This window comes from Pogoniulus pusillus, chromosome 19 (genome assembly GCF_015220805.1).
Source record: "Pogoniulus pusillus isolate bPogPus1 chromosome 19, bPogPus1.pri, whole genome shotgun sequence".
NCBI classification, from domain to species: Eukaryota; Metazoa; Chordata; class Aves; order Piciformes; family Lybiidae; genus Pogoniulus; species Pogoniulus pusillus.
The window spans coordinates 2,835,272-2,847,369 of NC_087282.1; the positions used below are offsets into that span (position 1 = coordinate 2,835,272).

Here is a 12,098-nt window from a genome sequence, read left to right on the forward strand (position 1 = left end):
TGTCGGGTTGAATATGCTGAGTGGCACTGGCTGAAAGGAAAAGGTAGTTACAGGTGCCTGGTACTAGACTAAGCAGCAGGCTACTTTGTTTAGCTCATACAGGGTGCACCTCTCCTGTTAGCACAACAGCCTCTGCACAGCGCATGTGCTGGTGTCCCCTGACCTGTTGCTCCAACCGCACCACTGAGGGGGAGAAAAAAGAACCCCCATATGTTTGGTCTCAGGGGCTTTCCCATCTCAAAGGGTCAAGATCACAGAATCACAGAATGTCAGGGGTGGAAGGCACCTCAAGAGATCACCTAGTCCAACTCTTCTGCCAGAACAGGATCTCCCCTACCAGATCACACAGGAACGCATCCAGGTGGGTTTTGAGTATCTTCAGAGAGAGCCTCCACAGCCACCCTGGGCAGCCTGTGCCAGGGTTCTGTACCCTCACAGGGGAAAGATTCCTCCTCATGTTTATATGAGTCAGTTCATTGTCCCTTGCCTGCTGCAACTAAGGGTTAACAGACCAGTTGGTGTTTCTGTCACCTCTGACAGCAAGTCATTAGCGATCCCACTGCATTGGATCTCACTCACTCAGAATTGAGTTTGTCCCTCCACTAACTTGTAATAGCCTCATCAGAACTCTCCTTCCACTTAGGTTGTGAATAAGGTCTAAGGTATCAGATCTGACATGGCCTTGGTGACAAGCTTTTAGAGGCAAATTCCTTCCTGAGCCCTGCTATTGTTGGAGAGCAGCTGTCCCATATGGAATGTAATATGGGAACAGCCAAATCAGGTCAGAGCAAAGAGGTGGTGCTCCTGCTTCCAGTGACTACACAGGGAACCATCTGAGGATGGAGCAGGCTTATAGTGGCAACTCTTAGTGATACAGAGACTTCACCCAGTGACAGCAATTTTGTATTTAACAGTTCTTAACGGATTTTCTTCCACTGTTGTGATTCTGATGGACTGGGTATTTTCAAGCCAAGTTTTCCATGCATAAGTCCCTTTTCCCTTTGCCCTCCATTCATGGAATAGTTTGGGTTGGAAGGGACCTCACAACTCATCCAGTTCCAACCCACCCCACCATAGGCAGGGACACCTCCCACTAGAACAGGTCACTCAAGACCTCATCCAACCTGGCTTTGAATGTCTCCAGGGAAGTTGTGGAGCACAGAATCACAGAATGTGATTGAAGATCATGCCAGCAAATAAGTGGATGCATTGGGATGACTTCACCAGGAGCAACCATCTAGGCACTGCTTGGTTTCCTCTCAGAGTTTACTTTTGCACACTCAACAACACATTACAAGGATGATAAACCAGATCCTCTTGGTTTTACTTCCAAGTCTAATCTTGCTTATCTCTGTGAAAACATGCAGAAAACATTTCTCCCAAAGATTTGCTACTGCATAAAAGCATTGGAAACTGTCAGTTTATGTTCAAGAAAGGCTAAGTCGGAGAAGAAAGGAGAGGAAACATTCTGATCAGCAAATCTACAAAAGCCAGACAGTGTTCTAGACACTAAGCAAGTGCAAGCAGCTGGAGTGATCTTCTCAAGTCATTGGGAAAAATAGAGAATTGAACAGGAAAAGGCCTTGAGGAAATCCACCTAGGGAAGAAGTTTTCCTTAAAGCTGATGATTTACAAGCCAATGGCAACTTCATTTAATGTCTGTGTAAAATTTAAAGCATTGCAAAGCAGGACAAAATATGTCCAAACCCATAATCAGGAGATGAAAGGAAATTTTTTGTAAAGTGCTGCTGCAAGTTAGGGGTTTAGCTGAAATTTAGCAAGCCACAATAAAGGGGAAAAGACAAAATTATTACAACAGTGCCAGCGAATCGATATCTCTGAGGAGACAGAGAAATTGCATTGCTCTAAATTTAAGCTTGCCTCCAATCCAAGGTCTTAATTTTAAAATGAAACAACCACAAGCAGCTATAAATTGGGAAGAGTAGTTAAAAATAATCCCTGGAAGTGCCACCTCTGAGCACCTCATCCTGATTTACTGCACCCAATCTCTTTGCCAGGCCCCACATCTGTTGAACTCTGATGCTGTGAGGCAGCACAAAACTCTTAAAGGAAGGTGTGGTCCTTTTTGGGCTTCCCTGGTCAGCAACTAGGGTGATGTGATATAAAAGAGGCCACTCCAGAGGAGAAAATAGCAGGCAGGTGGGTGCACACACGGGCATTTGAACCCCACTGATCATGACTGGGTAAACATGCTTGAAAAGGCAGTTGCAGCTGGTGGTACGGAGGCAGTAGATGAGTCGCTGCTTTCTGTGTACATGACACTGCAAGTATCCAGACCTCTTCTAATTCCTGTAGGCATCTCATCTGCATGATGCTATCTGAGATAGTCTCAAACCTGCCAGCCTAAATTATTATCACAGCTACCCTATCAGAGCTCTGTTTTCACAGCTGTATATCCTGCTCTCACTGTGTTAAATGTGCTGTTATTGTGAGGCACACCAGAGAAGTGATGTTCCTGAGCCTACAAAATTCTATCTCCTGACAGGTAATTTCTCTTTATCATAGTAAATCCTAGATAGAATTTCTGGTTTAAAAAGGAAGGGAAACAAAGAGAAAACACCTTGAAATGAGACAGGAGAGTGCCATTAGTATAAGCAAGATTATTTCTCATACCAAGAGTAGGAAAAAATCCCAAGTAAGATTTGCACCATTCCCTGGCTTTGTTGCAGTGATGTTTGTAGGTTGTTGCACAGTCACTTTTACCAAATTACTCAGTGGAAATGGACACATGGGTTCAGAGAATGAATACTGACTCTCAGAACAACTCCAAATGCTGCCTGTCTAGGATTATACAGTCACTCAGTTTGTCAAATTATCACAGAAGCTGGATCATGGAATTGCTTTGTGAGAACAGAATGCAGACTAAAGCGAATTAGACTCCATTTCAGTAAAAGGGGCCTGACCAGTGCATTGCAGGGTAATAGCTGGGAGAAAGGGCATGGGAAGATGTGACTGGCAAAGCTATTAAATGTTTATTTAAGCTTCTTCACATAAAAAGCACTGTTCAAACAGTAAGAAATTCCATATCTCCACTGAGTGTAAGATCTGGGGGCATTAGTGCCTTCACACAAAGAGTTACACTGTCTGTCGCCGAACAAATCAGGTAATCTCTGAGTCAGTCATGTATTTTAGGTGGGAGTTCAGCAACTCCTGATGTCCTATTTAATGACAGGAGTTAGAAAGAGGGATTTCAAGAAGTAGAAATTAAACATAAGTGTGAGATTGGAGCCAGACAAGCTTATTATAGAAGACTATCATTAGCAATAAATCCAAGAGGTGCCCGAAGTGACACGTGGGAAGACGTAGAGCTGACAGGTTTCAGGACAAATCTCCTTGGTCTCTGTAAAACACAGCTTTCACTTTTTTTTTTTACAGTTTTATTCTTCATTTCTCTGATCTTCTAGCTCTCAGTAAGGATTCCTGCCAAGCCCCAGCTCCCCTTCTCTGCTCAGTCTGAGATGCCTGTTTTGGCGTTCCTAGTGATGCTGCTTATTGCGAGGTGGTGAGAGGGAAGAGACAGGACAGATCGCCTCCAGGGCTGCTGCACTTGATCGGTTTTTTGAAGTACAGAAAAAACCCAAGCAGGTGGCTGTTGTCAGAAGTGCTAGAATTCAGCAGGGATGCCATTTTTTAAAGCAGCCTGAAATAGATTGTTGTTTCTGCTACTGCAGAGCGGAAGCTAGGATGCAAGAGACAAGCTGAACATTCCCTATAGTTAAAAATGCATACTGGAAATTATTGTTTGAAAGAAAGCTGCCTCCAGATAAGATTTCTTCCTTTTGATGGCATAAATCTAATATGTAGAAATAGCTAAATACACTGTGACAATAATCCATCCCTCTCTGTACCTGTGCTTACTCCAACTAAAAAACCTCTGCTTATTTTGTACAAACATTGGGAGGTTGAAATTTCATTTTCAACAGAGTGGGAAAATTGAGCACATTTTTTATCCATCTGACAATAACACATCTGTGGTTTTACATAGTCAAACTGAAATGAAAGAACTCTTCAGCTGTGGCTTAGGGTATTTGCACATCTTACTGCAGGTAGGTAATAACATCACAAATTAGTATTTTATGCTAATAAAATTGTGACAATTTTTGCTACCAAGACAAAATAGGCCAAATTGTGGTTGCAAATGTAAAGAGAAAAAAGAAGTACCTTGGATAGGAAAAAAAAAAGAGAGCTAAGTGCTAATCAAAGTTTTGTACAGCTTAACACCTGAAGATCAAAGCAGAGCCTGAAACACCTGCAATAGAAGAGGAGTTTATTTCCTCTGTGGAAAAACTCCCAATATTATATGTGTAAAGGTACAACTCTAATGAAACTGTTCTGCTGAAACGTGGCATGCAGAGGTTAAAAAAAAAATACTGAATGTGCATTGAAATTGGACATGGGACAGAATTTCAGCTAAGTAGTTTATACTGCATAAGTAATGCCTTAAAAAGAGATTTCTTTTTCATTACAGCAGCTTTTCTTGATGTCATTCATGTAAGTAGTTGGCATAATATATGTATGGGTAAATATGTATAAGCACATGGATGCATACACAGCTCTTTCTGTAGGTGATGCTTTCAGCAGGTTCCCACTGTCACTAGGTTCAGAGGAATAGAAGTGCAGAGCAACAGGTCTGAGGGGACTAAAGGAAACAACCCTGACTGAAATTCAAGCACATTACATGGAATTCACTCTGGTCAGGCATTTAAAACACCACAGCCAAAATCCTGTAATACACTCCTATTTTTATGTTTCACATGCAAGCTTAACTCATCCCCACAGTGCATCAGCCTAGTTCCACTGTGGGACTAGCCACAGGTCTCAGAGAGCATCTCCTGACTGTTATCAACCCCATGTGGCAGATGTGCCTTTGCCCTGCGAGTGCCATCCTGCCCCTGACACACAAAGACCCACAGCACAGCAGGCTGCTCACCTCCCACCCCACCCTGAAAGCAACACTCCTGGCCTCTGGAACACAGCCCTATGAGGAGAGGCTGAGGGAGCTGGGGTTGCTTAGCCTGGAAAAGGGAAAGCTCAGGGACGACCTCATTGCTGTCTACAACTACCTGAAAGGATGTTGTAGCCAGCTGGAGTTGGGCTCTTCTCCCAGGCAACCAGCAACAGAATGAGGGGACACAGACTCAGGCTATGCCAGGGGAGGTCTAGGCTGGATGTTAGGGGAAAGCTTTTCACAGCAAGAGTGATTGGCATTGGAATGGGCTGCCCAGGGAGGTGGTGGAGTCACTGTCCCTGGAGGTGTTCAAGAAAAGACTGGATGAGGCACTTAGTGCCATGGCCTAGTTGATTGGATAGGGCTGATCAAATAGCCCCTCAGTCTCTCCTCACAGGGCTCTGTTCCAGACCCCTCACCAGCTTCTCTGGTCACTTTCCAATATGTCAACATTTCTCTTGAACTGAGTGGCCCAGAACTGGACACAGTACTCAAGATGTGGTCGGGTCTGGTCCCACCCAGGCTGCCTGTTCACCCTGCCAGCCTGCTGCTCTCCACAGAAACACAGATGCAGCACCATGAGACCTCTGCTCACCTCTCTCCCTGGGGCATGGCTACAGCACAGCACTCTGAGATGACTAGAAAAGAAAATTGCCCAAAGCAGCTCTGGGCGTTTGGAATCTCCTTTGGGAAAACATGATGTGCCAGATGGGATGCTTCAAACCCTGCTGACTAGACCACTGTGTGTGCTGCTCCTGCAAAAGCCACATCTTCCCAAATTGCAGTGTTAGAGCAGGGAATACAACCAGGCAAACACAGGCTGCTTTAAAAAAAAAAGTCAGAAACCTCAAATAATCGAAGTCTGAGTTGAGCACAATTAGTTCTGATGATTCAATAGAAAGAAAATGACCAAAATAGGATTTTTTTACAAAACAGAAAGATCTTCCCAGAGACATTTTCTTAAAGGTGAAGAGTCTAAGAGAAAACATGGAAACACTGTTCTCAAATACTTGTCCATCATTTCATCTGGTAGATCTGTTCACATTTTGTGGTGATATCATTACGATACAGCTTCAAACTGAAGTTATTCAAAGAGCATGAAGTCTGAGTACATGAAGCAGTGCATTTCCCTCAGGCATTTCATTCCCCCCCCCCCCCCCCCCCATTTAAAAAGAAAATTCTTCTTATGAACAACAATTTGAAGGAGATAAAACAAGACTTTTTCTGCAGGGCTGCTCCCAGTTTGTGCTGACACTGGAGGTTGTCTCAAGTCCTGTGCAGGATCTTGCATCTGGCCTGGCTAAATTTCATGAAGCTCACTTGGGCCCTAAAATTGCCCCCAAATGTCCTCCACTCAACATAAGCTCTGAGTTATTATGTGAATCAATGCACACATTCAGGTCCAGACACTGAATCTAAAACTTCACACATTTCCCAAATGGCAAAAGTGAGGCAATATTGCAGCAATGATTACAATAAAATGCAAGTTTTGACAACACTTAATGAGGAGTTCAAACAAATCAAGCAGTATAAGTTTTCTTCAGGAAACTTTGCCAGTGTCAGACTTGTCACTGCACAGCAGTGTTTTAATTGGGGAAGGATCATAATCACACACTTGATGAGTGAAGGAATGAGGCATCTGACTAAGAGGCAATTGAACCCAACATGACCTAATTGTTAGGATGTCTTATCACAAACCTTCACTTCTGCACAGTTGCACTCAATCTGTAGTACATGTCTAGTGGAGTTCCTCTTACAGTGGTCATTGCAGGCAGTTTATGGCAAGGAGATGCCTTGCTGCACTCTGAAATTTTGCTATTAAGGAGGATCATTTTTGTACATTATAAATATAGTTTATATTACTAAATACACTTTTCTGGGCATTAGGGAAAGGAAAAAAAACCCCATGATGTGCATCTGGCTATGTGCTACTTAAACTAGAATGTACAATAACTCATTTAGTTTAAAAACATATCAAACCCTAATCCCTGTTGTTTTGCCAGCCACAGATGCATTTTGAGAACACATTCCATCTCCATGGCTGGAGACTGCAGTTCAAGTAAAACCCAACTGAGTTCTCATTCTAAATCAGTAAATCAGCAACATAGAATGACAAACACAATCTCTCCCACTCTCTATAATGACATTTGCCTATCAGTTTATGACGACAGTTAAACTGCAGGTTTGTAACCCAGTTTGTGTGCACAGAACACAATGCTATTTCATAAAAATAAAACGCTGGGATTTATTCATAACTATGCTAATGCTATGCAAATATGCCACATTATAACACAAATTAGAGTATATTATCTGAAACACTTCCATTCCTTTCTCTGTGCAGGTTTCCTCCTCCTTGTGCTCCCATTATAATTACCCTACCTTTCAGAAGCAAACTCTGTCACAGTTCTCTCCTGTCTCTTTAATTTGGAACTTGTCACACTGCTTCCAAGCACTTCTTCCACCTTCCTAATGTGTCTATTTACACCATAATAAGTAGATATTGTGCTAAGATTAAATATTTTAACCTTATTTAAAAACTGAACATTTGCATTCCAATTTTTACTTCCAGAAGTTGTTCAGCATTTGCATTGTAATTAACAGATATTAATGGAATCAAATATAATTAAGCTGCTTTGAACAGTGCATGATAAAGGCATCCATTTCTAATTTGAGAATTAGAACCTGGTAGCCTTTCCTTTAAAAATTAGACTCAAAACCAGCAGAAGACCAGCCAGCTCCTCTCTCATTTCAATTGTACAGGGGAGCATGGTCACAGTCATTTCTGTGGAGGCAACCCACCATGAGCTCCAGAAACAGGAAAGAGATTGATCCTAACCTATGCTTAAAATAGTGCTTCAGTTTATCTGAAAGTGAATGGATTTGCTACTTTCCTTTTGAACTCTGGCAGCATCCCTCTGAACTGTTTGTAGCTGCTCTCCCACTGTATTTCTCTAATTCACATTTTCTGCTCAACTCTTTCTTTCCAAAGAGTCCAGATCAAAACTCCCTGGGAGTGAATTTGCATGTGAAAAATGTTCTGTCTTTCAAACTGCATTTAATGTTCTCTCATATTTTTTTGAGCAGGGCCTTACTATTACAGCAGCATGAAATAATGAAACGTACTAACATGAAATGGTGAATGCATTGCACCAGCCATAAATTACTCCTCCTCTCTCAAGCTGACATCTGTGTGTATTTAACATCTTCAGTGGCAACTCGCAGAAAGAACACCAGTAGGAAAACAAAACTCTGGCAGCCTTTCTGTTCTGATACACACCAAAAGGAGATCTGAGAGGATGAGAGAAATCAGTCTATTTTGTGGCTTCTTTTTCTATCCCAAGATAAATTGTTTCCAATCACTCTACTTCAGTGTTAAGTAAAGACTGATCTGCATATGGCTCCAATTAATAAAACATATGCAAGCCAGACATCTCTGATGGCTTGACCTCTTCCATATGTGTACAAAACCCAAGCTACATGGAGTGTGCTGACTGAGGACACTGTAAAACAAACAAGAGGAAGGGATGGGCTGGCAGACACTACCTCCAGCAACACATTAGACCACGATCTGCTAACTTTTAAAAGCCGTTGCCAAATATTGCCTGCATTAACAGGTGCAAGCTGGAGCAGAGAGGATTCCACTTGAACATAAGGGAAAACTTTATTACCATGAGGGTGAGAGAGCTCTGGAACAGGCTGGCCAGAGAGGTAGAGTCTCCTTCTCTGGAGACATTCAAAACACAACTGGATGTGTTCCTGTGTGACCTGCCCTGGGTGATTCTGCTCTGCAGGGGCATTGGATTGGATCTCCAGAGGTGCCTTCCGACCCTTACCATTCTGTGATTCTCAGTGTGTGCCATGCTGCATGCTACTGCCAATGCATTATACTCTTCTTAGAAGGCCTAAATGGCACTCACATCTTTTAACTTCCTGTTGCCAGTTCAGGAAGCTCAGAATCACAGAAACATGCAGGCTGGCAAAGCTGCTCAGGATCACCAAGTCTAACCTAGAACCCTACTCTACAAGATTCACCTCAAATCGTATCTGTAAGCACCACATCCAAACCATCCTTAAACATATCCAGGGTGGGTGACTCCACCATCTCCCTGGACAGCTCATTCCCGTCCCTGACCACTTCCTCCATTAAAAACTTTTTCCTAGTGTCCAATTTAAACCTCCCCAGCCTCAACTTGAGGCCATTCCCCCTTGTTCTGTTTCCATCTACTTGTGAGAAGAGCCCAGCAGCCGACTCTCCACTGGCTCTATTTCAAGGACAAAATATCTCAAGCCTTTACTACACTTTTCCAGTGCTCTTTGATCTTTATTGCTCTGCTGCATCCTTCTCAGTATCATCTAATGAAGCTATTCACAGTTAACAATTGGTCTTGATAACTCCGTTCAACAACCATAAACTTTTATCATTTGTTACTAAAACTTTGTGCCCAATTCAGCTGGGCTTTTATTTCATATTAATCACAGCTTTCATAGAATCAACCTGGTTGGAAGAGACCTTCAAGATATTCCAGTCCAACCTAGCACCCAGCCCTATCCAGTCAACTAGACCATGGCACTAAAAGCCTCATCCAGGCTTTTCCTGAACATTTCCAGGGACAATGACTCCACCACCTCCCTGGGCAGCCCATTCCAATGCCAATCACTCTTGCTGTTTAAAACTTCCTCCTCACATCCAGCCTAGACCTCCCCTGGCGCAATTTGAGACTGTGTCCCCTTGTTCTATTGCTGCTTGCCTGGCAGAAGAGACCAATCCCCTACCTGGCTACAGCCTCCCTACAGGGAGCTGCAGACAGCAGTGAGCTCTGCCCTGAGCCTCCTCTTCTGCAGGCTGCACACCCCCAGCTCCCTCAGCCTCTCCTCACAGGGCTGTGTTCTAGGCCCCTCCGCAGCCTTGTTGCCCTTCTCTGGGCACCTTCCAGTACCTCAACATCTTTCTTGAACTGAGGGGCCCAGAACTGGACAGAGCACTGAAGGTGTGGCCTGAGCAGTGCTGAGTACAGGGGCAGAATAACCTCCCTTGTCCTACTGGCCACACTGTTGCTGATGCAGGCCAGGATGCCATTGGCTCTCTCGGCTACCTGGGCACAGCTGTCCAGTCCTAGAATTTTCTCATTTCTTAAGTACCTCTACATGGCAAGGCAGAAGTGCAGGACTGCAGAGGATAAGAGATTCAGCACATGACACAAATCAGAACCTTTAGGCAGGAGTGAATTATTCAGAACTCAAGGAAAAAGTGATGGAAACACAATGTAGACACTGCCCATTTCACAGAGGTCAGACATCTACCTGCAGAAGCGGTAGCTGCACGTAGCGATTACATCAGCTCAGAAAAGATTTATTGCACATATTCATAACAACCCAGAGAGAAGCACACACCAAAAAAAAAAAAAAATCAAATTAGTAACAAGATCCTTTTGAATGGGCATTAATGAGAATATGAAAAAGTTCATTTATCTATTTTTATCAGGAACTTGCTGAAGGCTGCTCAAGCAACTCGCCGTCAATAACAGCTACATGAATATGCATCTGCATACATACATTTGCATGCATATGAATTTATCTAACAATAACTGATCACACATAATTACTCAGGAATTCAGCAGCTTACAGCAACTGATATTGTAACCCAGAGTGCTATGAAAAATAACTTGCTGGGAATTTGTGAAAGAACTTGCTGTCTGCAAAGGAGAAAAGCAATTTTTCATGGGGAAAATGTCATCATTCTTAGCTGACACTGATGTCCTGCCTCCATTTCCTTGCCACAGAGATTCTCTCTGGCATACTCCTTCCTACCAGTGCAGCATAAGATGCACTGCATCGTCCAGTACAGATTTCCAACCAGCATCCTAAAGAAAATAGTGAACTCTTGCTGTCCGTGAGGGAAACGTTTTGCAAATGAAACATACAGGTATGTGTAAGCTGGGTGGGGAATGCCTAAGGGCAGCCCTGAGGAAAAGGACCTGGGGGTCTGGGGTGATGAAAATCTCAACATGAATTTGTGGTCTGCACACACTGCCCAGACAGTAGCCATGTGCTGGGCTGCAGCAAGAGCAGTGGGGCCAGCAGGGCAAGGGAAGGGATTCTGACCCTGTGCTCTGCTCTCCTCAGACCCCACCTGGAGTACTGTGTGCAGTTCTGGAGCCCCCAACACAAGCAGGACATGGAACTTTTGGAGCAAGTCCAGAGGAGGGCCATGAGGATGCTCAGAGGGCTGCAGCAGCTCTGCTACGAGGACAGGCTACAGGAATTGAGGCTTTGCAGCTTGAAGAAGAGAAGGCTTTGAGGAGACCTTACAGTGGCCTTCCAGTGTCTGAAGGGTCCCTACAGGAAGGCTGGGAGCTATTGACAAGGTCTTGTAATGACAGGACAAAGAGTAATGGATTTAAATTGGCAGAAGGGAGATTGAAACTGGATGTAGGAAGAAGTTCTTTCCAGTGAGGGTGGTGAGACACTGACACAGGTTGTCCAGGGAGGTTGTGGCTACCCCCTCCCTGGAGGTGTTGAAGGCCAGGTTGGATGAGGGCCTGAGCGACCTGTTCTAGTGGGAAATGGCCCTGCCTATGGCAGGGGGCTGGAACTGGATGATGCTTGAGGTCACTTCCAACCTAAACCATTCTACGATTCTTCATAACCCTTTCCATGCAGGATAAAACCCTACAGAAAAGAATCAGAAAGGTAATGGCAAGTGTTCACAATCTTGCTTATATCTAGATTCTTATAATATCATTTAAGTCAATGCAATTATTTTTCATTAGAGACTGAGAACTGCCAATGTATTTCACATGAATCATTAGAGAGGCAACAATTTCTTTGATATTTAAAAGTCTAAACACACGAAAAAGCAAGAAAACTTCTGTATATCACTGAGCTTTGGGGTTAAAGAAAAGTAAATCTGCTGGTAGTGGAATAATACCTGGTTTCCCCCTCTCCATTTGAAAGAAAAGTTACTCTCTTTCTTTTTGTGCAAACCTATTACCTTGTACCCTCTTTAAATAATAGGGAAAAGGTATATTAATGTAGCTACTTCGGCCTGAATCAATCTCCCACCATCTGGCTTCAGTCACCTTTCAGTGCCTGCACCATTCTAGTCATTGGTTTTCAGTGCTGGCACACC

General features: G+C 43.6%; 1 protein-coding gene across 1 annotated transcript in view; it reads right to left on the reverse strand.

The window, feature by feature from the left end:
- The window catches only part of LOC135183770 (connector enhancer of kinase suppressor of ras 2-like), a 212,135-nt gene that overhangs the window by 108,413 nt on the left and 91,624 nt on the right, over positions 1–12,098 (reverse strand). The window lies entirely within an intron of this gene.